The 22,299-nt window shown below is 43.6% G+C and overlaps 1 long non-coding RNA gene across 1 annotated transcript in view; it reads right to left on the reverse strand.

Moving 5' to 3' along the window:
• LOC148147281 (uncharacterized) overlaps window positions 1-15,704 on the reverse strand; it is a 112,692-nt gene extending 96,988 nt beyond the window's left edge. Inside the window, exon 1 of the long non-coding RNA XR_015759848.1 lies at window positions 15,587-15,704. This is a non-coding gene — a long non-coding RNA (uncharacterized LOC148147281). The remainder of the gene's footprint in view (window positions 1-15,586) is intronic.
• Window positions 15,705-22,299: the final 6,595 nt, after the last annotated feature.

A 22,299-nucleotide genomic window follows, 5' to 3' on the forward strand; every position in this document is an offset into this window, starting at 1 on the left:
TTTCTATTTGAGATTAACATGGAAGGGATTTTGATCAAAGGTGGGTACAAAGCATTGCAATACAGATCAGTCATGATCTAACATAATGACAAAATGGGTCACTAGAATATGTCGAAACAGAAGTAGACCATTCAACCCATCGAAGCTTCTCCACCATTCAATAAGATTATGGCCGATCTGATAATCCTCAACTAAACCTTCCTGCCTTATACCCTTCCTCCCTTTACTGTTTAAACATCTGTTGGTGTTGAGGATCACACAAGGACTTGTCAGCAGACAGATACAAACTGGTCAAGTGTGTGATAAAACATGTGTCAGATGGCATATAATGTGGGAAAACGTGAAGTCACGTACTTTGGCAAAAATAATACAGGAACTGCAAATTATTCGAAAGGAGAAAGACCTCAGAAACCTACAGAATAGAGGGAATTGAGAGTCCTCCTCAATTGACCTAGCATCCAAGTTCAATGGGCAAATGGAAAGCAAATGGGATATTGCCCTTTATTTATAGAGTCATAGAGATGTACAGCATAGAAACAGATCCCTTGGTCCGACTCATCCATGCCGAACAGATATCTTAACCCAATCTAGTCCCACCTGCCAGCACTTGGCCCATATCCCTCCAAACCCTTGATATTCATATACCCATCCAAATGCCTTTTAAATGTTAAAAATCACACAACACCAGGTTATAGTCCAACAGGTTTAATTGGAAGCACACTAGCTTTCGGAGCGACGCTCCGAAAGCTAGTGTGCTTCCAATTAAACCTGTTGGACTATAACCTGGTGTTGTGTGATTTTTAACTTTGTACACCCCAGTCCAACACCGGCATCTCCAAATCATGACTTTTAAATGTTGCAATTGTACCAGCCTCCACCACTTCCTCTGACAGCTCATTCCATACATGTGCCACCCTCTGCATGAAAAAATCGTTCCGTAGGTCTCTTTTATATCTTTTCCCTCTCACCCTAAACCTATGCCCTCTAGTTCTGGACTCCCCCACCCCAAGGGAAAGACTGAGTGTATTTATCCTATCCAATCCCCTCGTGATTTTATGAACCTCTATCAGGGCACCCCTCAGCCTCTGGCACTTCAGGGAAAACAGCCCCAGCCAGTTCAGCCTCTCCCTGTAGCTCAAAATCTCCAACCCTGGCAACATCCTTGTAAATCTTTTCCGAACCCTTTCAAGTTTCACAACATCCCTCCAATAGGAAGGAGACAAGAATTGCATGCAATATTCCAAAAGTATCCTAAACAATGTCTTGTACAACCACAACATGACCTCCTAACTCCTGTACTCAATTCTCTGACCCATAAAGGAAAGCATCCCAAACGCCTCCTTCACTATCCTATCTACCTGCAAGGAGGTAGTTTCAAGGAGCTATGAAGCTGCACGCCAGCCTCTTTGTTCAGCAACACGTTCAAAGGGAATGAAATGTAAACACAAGGAAGCTTTGCTGAACCTGTACACGGCACTAGTCAGACCACAGCTGGAATACGGTGAATGGTTTTGGGTGCTTTATCGAAAGAAAAATCAATTGGCATTGGAGACAGCCCAGAGAAAGTTCACTCAGCTGATCCCAGGGATGGAGAAGCTGTCTTTTGAGGAGAGGTTGAGTAGATTAGGCCTGTGCTCATTGGAACTTAGAGGAATGAGAGGTCACCTTATTGAAATATACATTATTCTTTGGGAAACTTGACAGGGTAGACATAGCAAGGTTATTTCCCCTGGTGGGAGAGCCTAGCATCAGAGGGCATGAACCCAGAATAAAGAGTCACACACTTAAGGCAGAGATGAGAAAAAAATATTCTCTTAAAGTGCAGAGAATCTACGGAATTCAATACTGCAGAGGGCTGATGAGGCTGGACATCAAGTAAATTCAAAGCTGAGGTAGACTTCAGTAATGGAGCCAAGGGTTAGGGAGAAGTGGAGCGTGAGGTTTGGCAGATCAGCCATAATCTCATTGAATGACACAGCAAACTCAACAAGCTGAATGTCTTATGGTCTTATTTATGGTCTGTCTCAGCCTTGAAAATCTGAATTATCTCTTTCTGTACCTCTTTTTTTACGATGGGAAGTCTCAATTTCCCTTACTTTTTATCTGAGGGGCAATAAACCAGACCGGGCTCCAATCTGTATGGTTTGATACAGGGATGAAAAGGATTTTGAGAGGCCTTTTGTTTCTATGTGAACAGAAGAGACTTCAGGCCAAAGTGGTCATGTTTTAGAAGTGACCTGTATAATGGAAGGGGAGTGGTCAGCTTTTTAGCTGAGGTGAGCTGAGCAGTTTTAGTTCAGTCTTGAACTGGGAGGTTCAAAGGAGCTGTGTGAAAATTCTCTCTCTCTCTGTCTCTCTTTCTGCCCTTCAACTTCAACCTGCAAGCATGTGTTCCATTTATACTGGTTTTTAAAGGGAGATTAGATTATATTACTTACAGTGTGGAAACAGGCTCTTCGGCCCAACAAGTCCATACTGACCCTCCGAACAGCAACCCACCCAGACCCCTTCCCCTACATTTAGCCCTTCACATAACACTACGGGCAATTTAGCATGGCCAATTCACCTAACCTGCACATTCTTTGGACTATGGGAGGAAACCAGAGCACCCGGAGGAAACCCACACAGACATGGGGAGAATGTGCAAACTCCACACAGACTGAGGCTGGAATTGAACCCGGGTCTCTGGCGCTGTGAGGCAACAGTCTAACCACTGTTTGCTTTTCGGACCGTTGAGTATATTGGGAACAGTGTAATTAAGTTTAGTTTGAGAGGCTGAATTCTGTAGGGGTTCTTTATTCTGTTCTTTGTGTTTCATTGTGTAATTTTATGAATAAATTGTGTCTGTTTTAAAATCTAGTCAACCTAGCTAACTTAATCCAGGTAATTTTCACTGTACACTTACCGAAACAAATTGCAAAGTTATGGTCTGGAGCTGCCTTCTTAAGAATATTTGGAGTGGTCTGGCCTAGTCCATAACACAATCTCTAAATCATTCAAGTATCCAGCTTTATTCTCATCTTCCGTATAATCTTCGCCTATCATTGCTGCGCTGTTTCTTTTTTTCATTCTCTCTTTCTTTTGTTCTTTCTTTCTCTCTTTCTTTTAGGTTAGGTTGCATTACAGTGTGGAAACAGGCCCTTCGGCCCAACAAGTCCACACCGACCCGCCGAAGCGCAACCCACCCATACATTTACCCCTTACCTAACACTACGGGCAATTTAGCATGGCCAATTCACCTGACCTGCACATCTTTGGACTGTGGGAGGAAACCGGAGCACCCGGAGGAAACCCACGCAGACACGGGACTCCACACAGTCAGTCGCCTGAGGCGGGAATTGAACCCGGGTCTCCGGCGCTGTGAGGCAGCAGGGCTAACCACTGTGTCACCGTGCCGCCCACTATTATTTTCTCTTTCTTTCCTCCTATTATAACTCCTGTAGTAATCGATTTATTTTAGCTCATTTTACCTTCCTTTGTAAAATTATACACGAGGCTCATGACTTGCACTCGTATTTCTCACATTTTGAATGTGTTTTTTTTTTCTTTTTTCCCCCCTATCACATTTCTTTTAAATCATACCTGATCCATAAAATTACCAGCACAATGTTAAGGGTTGTCAGCAAAGCTGATTGCTGGAATGGGAGGTTGTAGTTACGGAGAAAGATTCATAAAATTGGCGCATTCCTTACTTTAACAGAGAAAGTTAAAGCATGCTTGAATGGATGTTTTCAAAATTATGAATAATTATTCCATTGAATCGGTAACAAACTGGCACAAAGGAACGAGGAATGAACAGGGAATTTACAAGGATCTTTTTCATTTTGACATAGAGGATTATTACAATGTAGAATATTTTGCCACAAGTCGCTGTTGAGGGAAGATCCCCCTGATCACTTAAAAGGAAAGCAGATCAATATTTGAAAACGAAACATATAAAATAATACAGATAAAAGGATATAGTGAGTGACTTCGGACATCAGAACACTTATAGAATCCTTCTGAGCTGTAAACTCGGCATATCTGTTTTATCAATCTATTAGACAGATGCATTTAGAGTTCTGATCTCTCCGAATGAAGAGCAATGTAGTTAAGAGACAGGCAGTTAATGTCAGGAAAAGATGAATAAAGTCATGGCTGTGATGGCCACTGTAGCTTCTGCAGAATGAAGGGATTGTCTGAGAGTTTTTGAAGAAGGCTTTAGTTGTTCCTGGCTGGATAATTGGGTTAAGTTCAGGATTGGATCACCTTGAGCCATCAGAAAGTAATCCTGTGACAGAGAGAAGGAAGTTGTACGTGAACAAATAGAAACAAAGACCAATAAACAAATGGAAAGAATGACAGTGATTTAAGGTGAGAGAGGGTAGAGAGGTCGTGGTATTCAGAAATACTGTGGGACAAATCTGTACATAACCAGATCATCAGGACCAATTGAAGAAACTTAGGCTGTTTTTTTTTGGAGAGAAGACAGAGAGTTTTGATAGAGATGTTTAAAATTGTAGCAGTCTATAAATAGTAGATAGGGATAAGCACTTCCTGCTCATAAAAGACAGAGAATGAGAGGGCATAGATTTAAGGAGATGTGCAAAAGAAGCAAGGGTCACGTGAACAAAATAACAATGAGTGGTTAGGATATAAAATGCACATTCAAGTGAAAGATCTAACAAGGCAGTGGATGATTATTTGGATAGAAATGGTGTGCAAGGATATGGGAAGGTAAAAGGAAGGAGACTGACACAAAATAATGGGACTGATTCAGGCATGATGGGCTGAATGACCTCCTTCTGCACCATAATCATTCTGTGATTCAATGATATTGAAACTCTGTTCAAACAGTTATTACTGAAGTGACCTGCCTTTCTGTTCAACAGCAAACCTTTCCAGGTCAATTCACAAAAGCCACACTCAAATCTCAGGGACACATGGTCAAAGAATTGGAACTGGTGTGCTAACTGCACTTAGAACGAAGTTAAAAGCTAGGTTATTGTAAGATGAACGCAGGGAACACTACTGCAGATCTAGTGCAATGGAAAGCCAGAACTCTAATTCAGAACAGGCTCTTGGGGCCTTGTCATAGAGTCATAGAGATGTACAGCATGGAAACTGACCCTTCAGGTCAACTCATCCATGCCGACCACATACGGTGGCTCAGGGGGCAGCGCAGTGGCTCAGTGGTTAGCACTGCTGCCTCACAGCACCAGGGCCCCAGGTGCGATTCCAGCCTCGGGTGACTGTGTGGAGTTTGCACATTCTCTCCGTGTCTGCGTGGGTTTCCTCTGGGTGCTCCGATTTCCTCCCACAGTCCAAAGATGTGCAGGTCAGGTGAATTGGCAATGCTAAGTTGTCCATAGTGTTCGGTGCATTAGTCAGAGGGGAAATGGGTCTGGGTGGGTTACTCTTCGGCGGGTCGGCATGGACTGGTTGGGCCGAAGGCCCTGTTTCCACACTGTAGGGAATCTAATCTAATCTAGTCCCACTTGCCAACACCCGGCCCAAATGCCTCCAAACCCTTCCTATTCGTATACCCATGCAGATAGCTTTGAAATGTTACAATTGTACCAGACTCCACCACTTCCTCTGGCAGCTCATTCCATACATGCACCACTCTCTGTGTGAAAACATTGCCCCTTAGATCCCTTTTACATCTGTCCCCTCTCACCCTAAACCTATATCCCTCTAGTTCTGGACTCCCCTACCCCAGGGGGAAAAAACCTTGTTTATTTATCCTATCCATGGCCATCGTGCTACATCGGGCGCAGAGAGGGGAGCTGGAAGGTAAGCGGAGACCAGTTTAAATTAACGTTTTTCTTTTTGCAGTCTGTGTTTTTTTTCAACTAGGAGCGGGAACCCGGAAGTCATCAACAGAGGCTTCTGGGAAGGTAAGAAGTTTGAGTGGAGAAGGAACCCACCCTCCCTCCTCCTCTAACCTAAAAAAAAGGACTCAGTCGGCTGAACAGGTAAGTTACTTAGTGTTCTTGTTTTGGAGACTAAGTGTAAAGTTATAGCAGCGCAGGCAGTGGAATGTTCATCCTACAGGATGTTTGAGGTAGGGGTGACCACCGATGCTCCTGCCGACTTCATCTGCAGGAAGTGCAGCCAGCTCCAGCTCCTCACAGACCGCGTTAGGGAACTGGAGCTGGAGTTGAATGAACTGAGGATTATTCGAGAGGCTGAGAGGGTGATAGATAGAAGCTACAGGGACATACTTACCCCAGAGAACAGAGGTAGGTGGGTAACAGTTAGAGGTGGGAAGGGGAGGAAGCAGGCAGTGCAGGGATCCCCTGTGGTCGTTCCCCTCAACAATAAGTATACCGCTTTGGATACTGTTGGGGGGGACGGCCTAGCAGGGGTAAGCTGCAGTGACCGGGTCTGTGGCGTGAGGTCTGGCTCTGAGACTCAGAAGGGAAAGGGGGAGAGGAGGAGAGCGCTAGCTATGGGAGGCTCTATAGTTAGAGGGACAGACAGGCGGTTCTGTGGACATGGGCGAGACTCTCGGATGGTTTGTTGCCTCCTGGGTGCCAGGGTCCGAGATGTCTCGGATCGTGTCTTCAGGATTCTTAAGGGGGAGGGTATGCAGCCAGAAGTCGTGGTGCACATTGGCACCAACGACATAGGTAGGAAGAGGGGTGGGGAGGTCATTCAGGAGCTCAGGGAGTTAGGCTGGAAGCTAAAAGCTAGGACAGACAAAGTCGCCATCTCTGGGTTGTTGCCGGTGCCACGTGACAGTGAGGCAAGGAATAGGGAGAGAGTGCAGTTGAACACGTGGCTGCAAGGATGGTGTAGGAGTGAGGGCTTCAGGTATTTGGACAATTGGACTGCATTCTGGGGAAGGTGGGACCTGTACAAGCAGGACGGGTTGCACCTGAACCAGAGGGCACTAATATCCTGGGGGGTAGGTTTGCTAGCTATCTTCGGGGGGGATTAAACTAATTTGGCAGGGGGATGGGATCTGGACTTGTAGTCCAGCAAGTAGGCTAGCTGTTTGTCAGGATGTCCAAGAATGTAGGGAGGCTGTGGAGAAGGTAGCACCGACAGGGAATACTTGCGGACACAGAGATGGGCTCAAGTGTGTATACTTCAATGCAAGGAGTATCAGAAATAAAGTGAGTAAACTTAAGGCATGGATCAGTACTTGGGACTACAATGTTGTGGCCATCACGGAAACGTGGATAGAAGAGGGACAGGAATGGTTGTTGGAGGTTCCTGGTTACAGATGTTTCAGTAAGATTAGGGAGAGTGGTAAAAAAGGAGGGGGGATGGTGTGGCGTTGCGAATTAGAAATGGTATAATGGCTGCAGAAAAGCAGTTCGAGGGGGATCTGCCTTTGGAGGTAGTATGGGCTGAAGTCAGAAATGGGAAAGGAGCAGTCACCTTGTTGGGTGTTTACTATAGGCCTCCCAATAGCAGCAGAGATGTGGAGAAACAGATTGGGAAACAGATTTTGGAAAGGTGCAGAAGCCACAGGGTAGTAGTCATGGGCGATTTCAACTTCCCAAATATTGATTGGAAGCTCTTTAGATCAATAGGTTGGACGGGGCGGTGTTTGTGCAGTGTGTCCAGGAAGCTTTTCTAACTCATTATGTAGATTGTCCAACCAGAGGGGAGGCCATATTGGATTTGGTATTTGGTAACGAACCGGGACAGGTGATGGGCTTGTTAGTGGGTGAACATTTTGGTGATGGTGACCACAATTCTGTGACTTTCACCTTGGTTATGGAGAGAGATAGGTGCATGCAACAGGGCAGGTTTTACAATTTGGGGAAGGGTAAATTCGATGCTGCAAGACAGAATTTGAGGACCATAAATTGGGAGCATAGGCTATCAGGGAAGGATGTCGTGGAAATGTGGAACTTTTTCAAGGAACAGATACAACATGTCCTTGATATGTATGTACCTGTCAGGCGGGAAAGAGATGGTCGTGTGAGGGAACCTTGGTTGACGAGGGAGATTGAATGTCTTGTAAGGAGGAAGAAGGAGGCTTACATAAGGTTGAGGAAACAAGGTTAAGACAGAGCGTTGGAGGGATACGGAAAGGGATTAGGAGAGCTAAGAGAGGGTATGAAAAATCTTTGGCGGGTAGGGCCAAGGATAACCCCAAGGCCTTTAATGCGTATGTGAGAAACATGAGAATGACGAGAACGAGGGTAGGTCCGATCAAGGACAGTAGTGGGAGACTGTGTATTGAGTTGGAAGAGATAGGAGAGGTCTTGAATGAGTACTTTTCTTCAGTATTTACAAATGAGAGGGACCGTATTGTTGAAGAGGAGAGTATGAAATGGACTGGTAAGCTAAAGGAGATACTTGTTAGGAAGGAAGATGTGTTGGGCATTTTGAAAAACCTGAGGATAGACAAGTCCCCTGGGCCTGACGGGATATATCCTAGGATTATGTGGGAAGCAAGAGAGGAAATTGCAGAACCGTTGGCAATGATCTTTTCGTCTTCACTGTCAATGGGGATGGTGCCAGGGGACTGGAGAGTGGCGAATGTTGTGCCCCTGTTCAAAAAAGGGAATAGGGATAACCCCGGGAATTACAGGCCAGTTTGTCTTACTTCGGTGGTAGGCAAAGTAATGGAAAGGGTACTGAGGGATAGGATTTATGAATATCTGGAAAGACACTGCTTGATTAGGGACAGCCAGCCTGGATTTGTGAGGGGTAGGTCTTACCTTACAAGTCTTATTGAATTCTTTGAGGAGGTGACCAAGCATGTGGATGAGGTTGGAGCAGTGGATGTAGTGTACATGGATTTTAGTAAGGCATTTGATAAGGTTCCCCATGGTAGGCTTATGCGGAAAGTCAGGAGGCATGGGATAGTGGGAAGTTTGGCCAGTTGGATAGAGAACTGGCTAACCGGTCGAAGTCAGAGAGTGGTGGTAGATGGTAAATATTCAGCCTGGAGCCCAGTTACAAGTGGAGTACCGCAGGGATCAGTTCTGGGTCCTCTGGTGTTTGTAATTTTTATTAATGATTTGGAAGAGGGAGTCGAAGGGTGGGTCAGTAAATTTGCAGACAATACGAAGATTGGTGGAGTTGTGGATAGCGAGGAAGGCTGTTGTCAGCTGCAAAGGGACTTAGATATGATGCAGAGCTGGGCTGAGGAGTGGCAGATGGAGTTCAACCCTGTCAAGTGTGAGGTTGTCCATTTTGGAAGGACAAATAAGAATGCGGAATACAGGGTTAATGGTAGGGTTCTTAGTCAGGTGGAGGAGCAGAGAGATCTTGGGGTCTATGTTCATAGATCTTTGAAAGTTGCCACTCAGGTGGACAGAGCTTGTAAGAAGGCCTATGGTGTATTAGCGTTCATTAGCAGAGGGATTGAATTCAAGAGTCATGAGGTGATGTTGCAGCTGTATAGGACCTTGGTAAGGCCACATTAGAAGTACTGTGTGCAGTTCTGGTCGCCTCATTTTAGGAAAGATGTGGAAGCTTTGGAAAGGGTGCAGAAGAGATTTACCAGGATGTTGCCTGGAATGGAGAATAGGTCGTACGAGGATAGGTTGAGAGTGCTAGGCCTTTTCTCATTGGAACGGCGAAGGATGAGGGGTGACTTGGTAGAGGTTTATAAGATGATCAGGGGAATAGATAGAGTAGACAGTCAGAGACTTTTTCCCCGGGTACAACAGAGTGTTATAAGGGGACATAAATTTAAGGTGAAGGGTGGAAGGTATAGGCGGATGTCAGGGGTAGGTTCTTTACCCAGAGAGTGGTGGGGGCATGGAGTGCGCTGCCTGTGGGAGTGGTAGAGTCAGAATCATTGGCGACCTTTAAGCGGCAATTGGATAGGTACATGGATAGGTGCTTAAGCCAGAACAAATGTTCGGCACAATATCGTGGGCCGAAGGGCCTGTTCTGTGCTGTATTGTTCTATGTTCTATGTTCTATGTTCTATCAAGATTTGGTGAAAACGTGAAATGTGAAATTGATTGGGTTTCCTATTATCGCTGACGGATGTAGAATCAAACCAAACCTTGCTCTATACATATGACAGAACAGGGTCGAGCAGTTCAGTCCAGCATCAATGTCCTAATGTTGTTAACCTTCTCTTGAGTTAACAATTTCTTCAGTCTGGCTGGATTTGGGAATTCACTTGACAATGATGTGATGTGCTGATTTCTCATTCCACTCATCAATTGTGCAGAAGGAGCCCATGATTTCTCAAGCTGTGCCTTTTTAAAGAGATTTGCTTTTTCAACCAGCTGCCTTTCTATATTGATCCTCAATTTTGCATCTCATTTTTAAAATGAGCTTTCAACTTCTTACAAAGTGATTAATTTTGTGGCCTGACTTCTTGCTCCAAATGATTTGCATTTTGTTGAGTGCACATTCACCAAAGCAAAAGGGGCTTTCCTTTCCTATCTGACCTACCTCTATAATTGGCAATGCACCTTTCAACTCTGAACTCATTAGCACTTTGGATTCTCACTCAGCAGTTATTGAACCAGAGCTGCCTTTTTGCAAAGGTCCACATCAAACTGATGGCTTTGTCCAATTTGAGCTGTGCTTTGATCCAATTCACTTTTGTACACAGGTTATGTCAAATTATCATCTGCATTCCAGAGATTTTAACTTTGCAGCAACGTTTACAATGCTGGTGAAGATATGCTTATTAAGCAACTCCTGATTGGCATCAGAAAATTGTAATATGTTTCCTCTGAGACTCTAGTCTGACCAACCTCTCACTGGAAGAAGATCATGGCCCACATGTTGGGGTGTAGTGTGAATCCCACTGGGCTAGAGGCTCAGGCTAAAACACCTTAGGGAAACAGGTTCAAATCCGACCTCAGCAGCTGGTGGGGCCTGAATTGAATCAATCAAATCTGGAATTGAATATTTATCTCCAGAACACTGAGCATGAAACCATCATTGATTGCTGTAAAACTATGTCAGATTCACTAATGTCCTTTAGGAAATGAAATCTGCCATTCTTGCTTGGTCATCCTACATCTGACTCCAGACACACTGCAATATGATTGACTCTTAACCACTCTCTGAATTGGCTTCAACAAGCTGTTCAGCTCAATGGTGATTAGAGATGCACAGCAATGATACCAGATTCCACGAAGGAATAGATAATCTCAAATTGATGACATTGTGCCATTTGCCACTTTAACTGGCATTGACCAGTCAGTGCTTTAAACATAATGTGTTGGTTGCGTTCTTGTGCAACCCCATGTTACAGAAAAATCACGCTTTAGAAACAGGGCGTAAAGCATTGGCGATGTAATCGCGTTACAGCCAACGCACGTTTCAAAAGATGAGCTTTAGAAACAGTGTCCCTAATTTGTTAATTATGTTACAATGAAGTTGTGTTAATGAAACATACTTTATATCAGAACGACCTGCATATCAAACAGGATTGGAATGCGCTAAATTTATCCTCAAAGCAGACTTTCCAATAAATTCCATTGCCAATAAATGCATACAGATACATAAAGTAGAGTTAAGGCAGGCAGGTTTAAGACTCAAATGTTAGGAAGCATCTCCTGTTTCTGATTTTTGGTAATCAGACCTCAAGAGTTGTTTGACACTGCACTGGAAATCTGAAAAAAGTACCCACAGAATTCATTGTCTACAATTGGATTAATAATTTATTTAAAAAAAAAAAAATTGCACTATTTCACAAACATCCCAGCTGAATGTAATTGTCTTCTGTATCAATATTCTGACACGTTTCAACCGGAACCAGAACATGCTCAAAAGAAGAATCCCTGGAGTTTCTTCCTCCTTATTCCAGAACCAGTAAAAGTACTTCAACCAAAAACAAAAGCAAACACTTGCATTTAGATAATGGTTTTTAACATGCACTATCTGCTTCACAAAAGGTTTGTCAGCCACACAATGAAATCTGGTAGCAGATGCAACAACCACATGCATTTCGTTACCTCCTTTAACACGTTGTAACATCATAAATTATTTCGCACAAAGGTCATAAAGTCTTGACAGCTAACCATGGGATTGATTTCATGACATTGTTTACAATATTATGATTATAATTAAGAACAGAAATTGCTGGAAAACTCAGCAGGTCTGGCAGCATCTGTGCAGAGAAAGTAGAGTTAACCTTTCATGTCTAGTGACCCTTCCTCAGAACTGATTAAAGCTGGGAACAGTTTGATATAGATTATGAAGAAAGGGTGGAGGGAGGAGATAGGAGTAAATGATAGGTGGAGATGGAGCCCAGACAGAGAGAAAGAACAGGAATTGGGCAGACAAGGAAATGGGTAATGATCAGTCAGGAAGAATGAATAGCTGTTAATAGGGACCATTATCAGCTGACAATTGGTTGTTTGTGTTAGCAGGCCATGTGATGACAGGGTAGGGTGGGAGGGGGTTGCTGGAAGAACATGGGAGAACGTTCTCAGGCCCTACAATTATTGAACTCAATATTGAGTCCAGAAGGCAATAAAGTTCTCAAGCAGAAAATGAGATGTTGTTCTTTCAGCTTGTGCAGAGCTTCACTAGAGCACTGCAGCAAGCCTGAGACCAAGATGTTGGCCACAATAACAGGGTGGTGTGGCATGCAATTGGAAACTTGGCGTGGCTTTTGCACACAGCACATAGGTACTCTGCAAAGTGGTCGGTCAGTCTGCGTTTTGTCTCCCCAGTACAGAGCAAACCATATGGTGAACAGCAAACACAATAGATTCGATTACGAAAAGTGCAGACAAAACACTGCTTCACCCAGAAGGTGCATTTGGGGCCTTGGACGATAAGGAGGGAGGAAGTAAATGGGCAGGTGTTACATCCTCTGTGGCTGCAGTGTGCCTTGTGGGAGTGGAGGTGGAGTGGAGTGGAGTGTCTCTGAGGGAATGGTCCCTGTAGACAGCTGACAAGGGAAGGAGCTAGAGAGATATATGTGTCTGGATGGTGGCATACTGCTGGATATGATGGAACTGGTGCCTTATGGTCTTTTGGATGTGGATGCTGGTGACTATAATTATGATATTTATGACGGAGAGGCAAAGCTTGCTTAAAGAAGTTTTAAGCAACATATTAAAGGACAAAAGCAAGGTATTTGGGGTGCAGGAAGGGAATTCAAGAGCTGAAAGCTCTGGCTGCTGTAAGTACAGCCATTAATGGTGAAATAATTTAAATGAGAACACTTAAGAAGTCAAAATTAAATAAATGCAGATAATCTGAAGGGTCATGGAAAGCTGGAAAATAGGACAGAGCAGAGCAAGGAAAGGTGTGAAAACAAGAATGAGAATTTTAATATTGAGGGGTTGGTCATCCAGAAACCAATGTAGTCTAGAGAGAGCAGAGTGATAGATTAATAGGACTTGGAGAGAATAAGGACACCAGGCAGTATCAGAGTATTGGATGATTATCAATTTTATAGACAATAGTGCAGAAATTTTACAGAGGGCAGAAATTCACCAAAGATAATTGGACAGCACTTTCTACCACAATGCTACCATCTCAGAGAATGAGGCCAGCAGATATACTGAAACACTATCCCTACAAGTTCCCCTGCAAACCACTCACCATCATGACTTGGAAACATATTGTTGTTCCTTCAGTGTCGCTGGGTCAAAAACCTTAAATGCTCTCCTTAACAGAATTGTGGGTCTACCTACACCATGTGGAATGCAGCAGTTCATCAAGGCAGCTGAATGTATTTCAGTAAGCAAGGTACATGCCATAAAGAAAAATTATAAGGAACATTAGGATGTACAATTCTGGGTTGTATATAGAAATCATTTTGGCCTTGGAAAGGGTGTAGCACCAATATGTTCCCAGAGCTGCATTCTTTAGATCATAGGGATTGATTGCCTTAACCAGGAATTTTCTGGGACAATTAAGTCAGGATTTGATTGAAAAGAGCATTGGCAAATAAACTTCTTTCTTGCTGGTGGTGGAACCTAAACAATGGACAAATCCTCAGGATCAGATGTAGCTCATTCAGGAAGGAAGCAAAGAAACATCTCTTCACGTGAAGAGATGGACACAAAGCAATAGATACTATTCCTAATTTAATCCTAAATCACCAGTCATTTTTGCTAACGCAGACTATTTTCTGTACAGAACTAACAATGGGGTAAATATATAATGGCTATGATCTCATTGAATGGCAGGCCAAGATGGAGGGGCTGCCTAGCCTCCTCCTGCTTCTCTATGCCATAGCTCAGAAGACAATTCCATCTATTTCAGTTTTCTTGTGAGCATTGTAGAACTTCTGAAGTGTGTTCCTAATTTTCTGGCTAACAAACCTTCCAATATTGAACTGTTTGAAAGTGGCAGGATGAGATGACAAAGGAGTTATAAAGCTTACATTAGATTTGGCCTTGTGAATAGTAGCATCAAATGCAGGAGCCAGGAAATTACACTCAACCTTTTACAAATCAATGCTCACGCTCCAGCTTGGTATTGTGTTAAATTCTCAGCATTGTGCATTCTGGAAGGATATCAAGGCTTTTGAAAAGGTGCAGAGGAGTTTTGCTAAAATGATATAAAAGATTAAAAAAATTGTGGAGAGGTGAGATAAACTGGAATTGTTTTGCTCAGAGGAGAGAAGGAGAATGTTAAAAATTATAAAAATGTTCGCTAAAATAAGGTAGCAGAGATCTTATTTGCATAAGGAGCAGATGAGGGTCAGTAAGAAGAATACAGAATGTAATTGACAGAACAATGAGTTGTGAGATCAGAATGAGTTTTTTTATGCATTGAGTTGTGCTGACCTGGAATGCACTATCTGAAAGGATGTCAGAGGCAGATTCAATAGAAGCTTTTGTAAGTGGGGTGGCATGGTGGCTCAGTGGTTAGCACTGTTGCCTCACAGTATCAGGAACCTGGGTTTGATTCCTGCCTCGGGCAACTGTCTGTGGGAATTTGCACGTTATCCCCGTATCTACGTGGATTTCCTCCCACAGATCAAAGATGTGCAGGTTAGGTGAATGGGTCATGCTAAATTGCCCACAGTGTTAGGTGCATTAGTCAGAGGGAAATGGGTCTGGGTGGGTTACTCTTCAGAGGGTCGGTGTGGACTTGTTGGGTCGAAGGGCCTGTTTTCACACTGTAGGGAGTCTCATTTATTCTACTAGAGGGTGAAAAATTGCAGGGCTACTGCAAAAAAGCAGGAAAATGTCAAAGGTAATTTAAAAAGCCAATTCTGGTACAATGGGTCAAATGGTCATTTTGGTGAATTGACATGTCTATAAGCCAGGTATTGGCTTGTGCTTTCAGTTCCTGATTATAGGCCTTTCTGTCTGCTCAGGCTAATTGCCTTGCTTGCTCACACAAAAACAGAGACTTTGAATATTTGTGAAGAACTTTGGTTGTCTCCTAGGATGCAATCAGCTGCTGAATAGTTCCAGGTTCTGGTTTGCATTCAGTAATTTGCCGATTTTAGGTAGTTTGAATCACCCCCGGATCCCTAGTTCTAAACATTGGACTTATTTTGGGAATGTGAAAGGAAGAAGGCAGTGGACAGGTGTTTCAGGCCAAACGATTCTCTGCATTTATTTAAATATCAAAGGTATGTGCAGTTGCTGCCCCCATACCCACAGGGGATTATAGTCTATGACCTACCGAGGAAGCCCGAAACCGTGGTTAGGACCAAACCCATTCATTTAAGTAGGAAATTTACCTTCCCGGCAGTTTCCTGGTCCCTGGTTCTGGGATATTCCCTGTAATATGTTCAGGCCGCGGTAAACTGGGGTAACTGAAACCAAGGTAACAGGACCCGCGGATATGGGGGTCACCCTGTATAATACAAGAAATAAGAATGAATGCAATAAACAGTGAAATTAACACAATTGATTATACAAAGGACAGTAATGACATTAAATACATTAATAGATAGATGAAACATTCCTAGAATTTAACACATTGGTTTTAATCACAGAAACTTTAATCAGGTATCTTACCCTTGGGGAGAAAGTGAGGACTGCAGATGCTGGAGACCAGAGCTGAGAGTGTGGTGCTGGAAAAACACAGCAGGTCAAGCAGCATCCGAGGAGCAAGAGAATCTCCATTTTGGGCAAAATCCCTTCATCGGGAATGAAGAGCTCCTGATGGAAGGTTTATGCCTGAAACATTGTATCTCCTGCTTCTCGGATGCTGCCTGACCTGCTGTGCTTTTCCAGCACCACACTCTCGACCAACATCTTATCCTTGGTGGACCCTGCACTGTTCCCACCTGCCTTCCCCTCTATACTCGCTAGGTCAGAAACTTCGGGGTCTTGGAAAATGTGACTTTGAAGGACAGGTGATTGCAGCCAATTTTTATGGTTGGGAACAGGTCTGTATCTGGAAGGTCCTCTTTTGGATGGCACGGAGTTGGCTTTCCCTGTCTTGGTTTCCTTTGTTGCGATGATGCTCTTGGTTCGATTTTCCAATTTAGCTTCTCTGTTTAGCCTCTGTGGTTCTTGGTTCGGAAGCTGTTTGATGGGTCTGCAAGCCTGGGTGGGGGGGAAACTGTTTCTGCAGCAGCTTGTTGTTGACTAAAGCTCTCCCTCTTGAGAGACTGGGGCTAGCAATTAAACAGACTGTGTCTCTTCTCAAATCTGTGTTGTCAGTGTTATATAAAAAATAGAATCCGTCCAATATGGAAACAGCCCTTCAGCCCAACATGTCCACACCGGCCCTCCAAAGAGTAACCACCCAGACCAATTCCCCTATGCTATTTCTCCACATTTACCCCTGCCTAATTCAACTAGTCTCCAATATGGGAAATTTAGCACAGCCAATTCACCTAACATTCACATCTTTGCATTGTGGGAGGGAACTGGAGCACCTGCAGGAAACCCATGCAGACAAGGGGAGAATGTGCAAACTCCACATAGATAGTTGCCCGAGGCTGGAATTGAAACTAGTCTCTGGTACTGTGAGGCAACAGTGCTAACTACTAAGCCATTGTGCAGCCATTTCTGGTGTTCCTTTTGAGGTCAATTGGCTTCCTGATAATTCAGGAGAAAGCAAGGACTGCAGATGCTGGAGATCAGAGTTGAAAAGCATGATGCTGGAAAAGCACAGGCGATCAGGCAGCATCCAAGGAGCAGGTGAATTGACGCCTCGGGCATAAACCATTCATCAGCAATGTATGATGTTTCAAGCATTAGCCCTTCATCAGGACTGTTCCTGATAGTTAAGAATATGTGTGAATGTATTTTGATTGAACTTGCATGCCCAGTATCTCTGAGGTTCCATACTGTCTGTGCTGCATAGCTCAAGGTGTCAAAGTTAGTTTTGGTCCACAGTACACATACTAGGTTTGGTTGATTGTTCTCTGAGAGTGGAGGTGTAAATTAGAATTAACAATTGTTCCAGACAGAAATAATGCTGGCTCTGTGTGGTTTTGCTGCAGCCTGAGTTCAGGATTTGACCAATATTTTAGATATTAGAAAAGTCCAGGGTCTTGTCCAGTATTGCAGATGATGGGGATTTTTGCAGAATACTACAACAGCTGCAAGTTTTTAATAGGTCAGCACAGAAATCATCACAAAGAAAGACAGCCCAGCTAGATAAATTCTAATTACAGCACGTTGGATTAAAATCCCCCATGTTCACAACTCTGCCCTTACCTCATGCCTATAACTGTCACCTTCTCACTTCCACAACCTTTTAAATTCCCTGCATTCATCCAGGTCTCTCCCACTGAGTGATTCCTGATTTTCAATATCTCAAAACTTGTAGCTTTGCTTTCAGTTGCATCTTGTCTTTTAGATCAGATGTTTGTTGAGATACTTGCCTGGAGTATTTGGGTTAAAGGTGTTTGCACATTCTGAGGATGTTTGTTGATTCATAAAATTAAAACTCTCCAACACCTTATTTCCACTTGCACTCCTTTAGTTATATCTAGAGATGATAGGTTCTCAAACACAGCTCTCTGGTGTAGTGCCTAGGACCTTTCTCTCTCTTCCCATACCCATTCCACACTGGGGTCTTCTACCTTATTGATGTCAAAGTCAAATGGTCAGTTATATTTTCGTGATTAACATTATGTCACCTTTAGTTAATTTATACCTAAGATTTTGTACCTAGGTATCTTTGTACCTAAGATGGTGCCAGAAATAGTGACTTTGTACACTTTTCACTGTGCTCATGTTTCCCTGTACTTGAGTACATATGACAATAAACCTAATTCTAATTATTTTGGCTGCTGAGCACTGAAGATTTCTTCCTAATCCCCGACATCTCTGGACATCCCTCAGCACATTTCAAAAGCTTCTTGAAAATACCCCTTTGGGGTTCGGCTTGGTCATCTGTCCAAAATGATTTGATGTCAATCCTTGCCTGGGAACTCTTTTTGCAAAATGCTGAAAATCTTAAATGAGCATTTAATTTTTTTTGTAATATTTCTCAAACGAACAATGTCCATGAAACATCCCAATTTAGTGCTCGCTGATAATTTTCTGTTTCATTAATTAACAACAAATGAGGTGCTGTTGTGCTGAAAGTGAAGTCTGATGATTTCTCCCTCACACGCTGTGGGTTCTTGGAAAACATGATTATTTATGCGTGAGACACAAATCTATTTGAATTAAGTAAACAGATCAAGACAGCATCACCAGGGAAATGTGTTTAATGAAAGACCCAACATACAGGTCATCTTTAATAACTCAAATGATAATTTCTGCTTGTTAGGCAGTCTGTCTGATTTTTATTTTCCCCCTACTCAACTTAATGCTGGCCCAGCAATCTTGCACTTCTTGTTGATTTTTTTTTAATCTCCAAAGATCATTTTGGTGTATTGCATTCTATCGTTGATTTAAGTGCTCTCATACATTTCAATCCAGTATTGAATTGAAATTCTGATGAATTTCCTTTAAAATAAATGATCAGCTGACAAACTTGCTTATTGGTCTGAGGATTATCATTGAGAGTGACCGTATCATGGTTAAGGAGTATTGTTGTTGACTTCGGTACTTTGCAAGATCATTCAAGATCAGCTTGCTCCTTTTCACATTTTCCAAAATTACTTTATAAAAACCAAAAGTGCTGCGGATGCTGTAAATCAGAAACGAAAGTAAAAATTGCTGGAAAAGCTCGGTAAGTCCAGCAGCATCTGTGGAGAGAAATCAGTTGAGTGACCCTTTCACAATTCTGAGGAAGGGTCACTTAATCCGAAATGTTAACTCTGATTGTTCTCCACAGATGCTGCCAGACCTGTTGAGCTTTTCCAGCAATTTCTATTTTTGTACCAAAAATCACTCCTCCAATTCTCAAGAGAAGAAATAAATATTTTACGGCAGGAGAAAGTGAGGGCTGCAGATGCTGGAGATCAGAGTCGAAGAGTGTGGTGCTGGAAAAGCACAGCTGGTCAGGCAGCATCTGAGGAGCAGGAGAGTCGATATTTCGGGCACAAGCTCTTCATCAGGAAATATTTAATATTATCAACATTGAGGAGGATTAAATTAACCAGAAACTTAACTGAACCCTCCTTGGTAATATTGTGGCCAGTAGAGATAGTTATAGGATGGGAATGTTTGAACGAGTAACCTACCTCTTAACTCTTCAAAGCTTGTCCACCATCTACCAGACATAGTCAGGTGCGTGATGGAAGTTTCTCCATTTGCCAAGTTAGCACAGCTACAACAGCATTCATCTAGTACCATCAAGTGCAATGGTTAATTGTCACTCTCAATACCACCCTTAAGCATTCACTCCCTCCATCACTAGTGGACATTGGCAGCAAAGTGTACTATATACAAGATGCACTGCAACAATTTTTTAAGCTTTGTATTTGAAAGTACCTTGGTTATGTGGAAGGACAAGGGCAGCTTGGAAACATCATGATCAATAAGCACCCTTCCAAATTACATTCAACCTTAACTTGGAAATAATGTTGCTATTCATTCACTGTGGTCGGGTCAAAATCCTCAAACATCATCCCTAACAGCTCTCTGAGTTTACCTCTGGGAGCAGCAGCTCACTGCTACTTGCTCAAGGGAATTAGGAATGGTCACTGGAACAAGCCACTGGCAGTCAAATTCCGTGACAAAAAAAGCAAAATGGATTGTTCCTCCGGTGCCAGATGTAAACTAAGGTACTACTTTGTTTGGACCGATAAAAGTGGAAGGGCTATACACTAAAAATGTGATTGCTCAGCAAAATGTTTTTCAGGCAAAATGCAGATTTTTAGAGGCTCATTCTGATATACAGGGAGGCAATGTGACCCAGTAGTATTATTGCTAGGCTATTAATCCAGAAACTCAGCTAATGTCCGGGGTCCTGGATTCAAATCCTGCCATGCCAGATGATGGAATGAAAATTCAATAATAATCTGGAATGAGGAATCTCTTGATGACTGTGAAATCATTGCTGATTATCAGAAAAAACTCATCTGGTTCACAAATGTCCTTCAGGGAAGGAAGTCTGCCACTCTTACCTGGTCTGGCCTACATCTGACTCCAGACCCACAACAATATGGTTGACTCTCAATTGCCATCTGATATAGGAGAAAGTGGGGTCTGCAGATGCTGGAGATCAGAGCTGAAAATGTGTTGCTGGAAAAGCGCAGCAGGTCAGGCAGCATCCAGGGAACAGGAGAATCGACGTTTCGGGCATAAGCCCTTCTTCAGGAAACATTCCTGAAGAAGGGCTTATGCCCGAAACGTCGATTCTCCTGTTCCCTGGATGCTGCCTGACCTGCTGCGCTTTTCCAGCAACACATTTTCAGCTGCCATCTGATATAGTCTTGCAAGCCATTCAGTTCAAAGGCAATGAGGGATGGGCAATAAATGCTGACCAGCCAGTGACACCCATGTTCCACGAGTGAATTCAAAAGGAATAATCGAATGGGAGATTGGGGTGTTGACTCTTTCTCAGACCAGTGAATATGTGCACCATGCAACACGTTGGGTCACAAAGACATTGGTGCTAGGTCAACCATTCAGGTGAAACGGACATGAAACCACTGAGCACAAATCATTCAGGCCAAAGAGGGAGCTGTGGAAGATTTATTGGTGGCTGACCACATTTCTCGTCACGTTTTATTCAGTGTGAAGAGAGCCAACTCACGCTTCAGAAATAGACCCATGCATCATTGTCAGTTAGACAAAAAACAGTCTTACTCCTCATGAGAATTTGAAACTAAAAGTAACACACCATCTTTTGTTATAATGATAAATGAAGCAGCTATTTGGTGTACACCTTTCAATGTACAGATGTAGAGATTTGTGACTTTCTTTCTGGTGGCAATGGTGGAGGATCCAACTTTGCCAGAATGCATGGAAAAGAAATACCCAGCTCATTTTCAAATGGTGCTGTTGAACTTTCACTCTCCAGCAGAGCCATAGGTCCCCTATCTCACCAAACAGATGGCTGTGTCAGTGAAGCTCTCCCTTCAGTGTATCCTCAACGTCCATGATATACTCAAGTGCGACAAGGGCTTTGACCCATGACTCCTGCCTCAGGGAAGCAGTCAGGTAATTAAAAACAGAAATTGCTGGAAAAGCTCAGCAGGTCTAGCAGCATCTGTGGAGAGAAATGAGAGTTAACATTTCGGGTCCAGTGACCCTTCCTCAGAACTGATGATTGTTAGGAGAATGTTGTTTTTTTTATACAGAAGAGGGGTTGGAGTGGGGAGGGAGAAAGGAGTGTACAGGATGTGGAGATAGAGCTCAAAGAGAGAGAACCACAGTTCGACAGACAAAGGAGTGGATAGCATGCAACCTGAGACAATGAATAGCTACTAATGGGGACAATTAGTGGCTAACAGTGGGTTGTGTGTAACAGGAGAAAGTGAGGACTGCAGATGCTGGAGTACCAGAGTTGAAAAATGTGGTGCTGGAAAAACACAGCAGGCCAGGCAGCATCCGAGGAGCAGGAGAATCGACGTTTCAGGCATAAGCCCTTCTTCAGGAATGAGGCTGGTGTGCCAAGCGGGCTGAGATAAAAGGTAGGGGGGAGGGAATTTGGGGGAGGGGTGCTGGGAATACGATAGGTGGAAGGAGGTGAGGGTGAGGGTGATAGGCCAGAGAAGGGGTGGGGGCGGAGACGTCGGGAAGAAGATTGCAGGCCAAGAGGGTGGTGCTGAATCTGAGGGTTGGGACTGAGATAAGGTGGGTGAAGGGGAAATGAGGAAGCTGGAGAAATCTGCATTCATCCCTTGTGGTTGGAGGGTTCCTAGGCGGAAGATGAAGCGCTCTTCCTCCAGGCGTCGTGTGGCCAGGGTCTGGCGATGGAGGAGGCCAAGGACCTGTATGTCATTGGCAGAGTGGGAGGGGGAATTAAAGTGTTCAGCCACAGGGTGGTTGGGTTGGTTGGTGCGGGTGTCCCAGAGGTATTCTCTGAAACGTTACGCAAGTTGGCGGCCTGTCTCCCCAATGTAGAGGAGGCCACATCGGGTGCAGCAGA

Source organism: Chiloscyllium plagiosum, unplaced genomic scaffold (assembly GCF_037043375.1).
Source record: "Chiloscyllium plagiosum isolate Xiang-an unplaced genomic scaffold, Cpla_swu_hap1 HiC_scaffold_17, whole genome shotgun sequence".
Classification (NCBI taxonomy): domain Eukaryota; kingdom Metazoa; phylum Chordata; class Chondrichthyes; order Orectolobiformes; family Hemiscylliidae; genus Chiloscyllium; species Chiloscyllium plagiosum.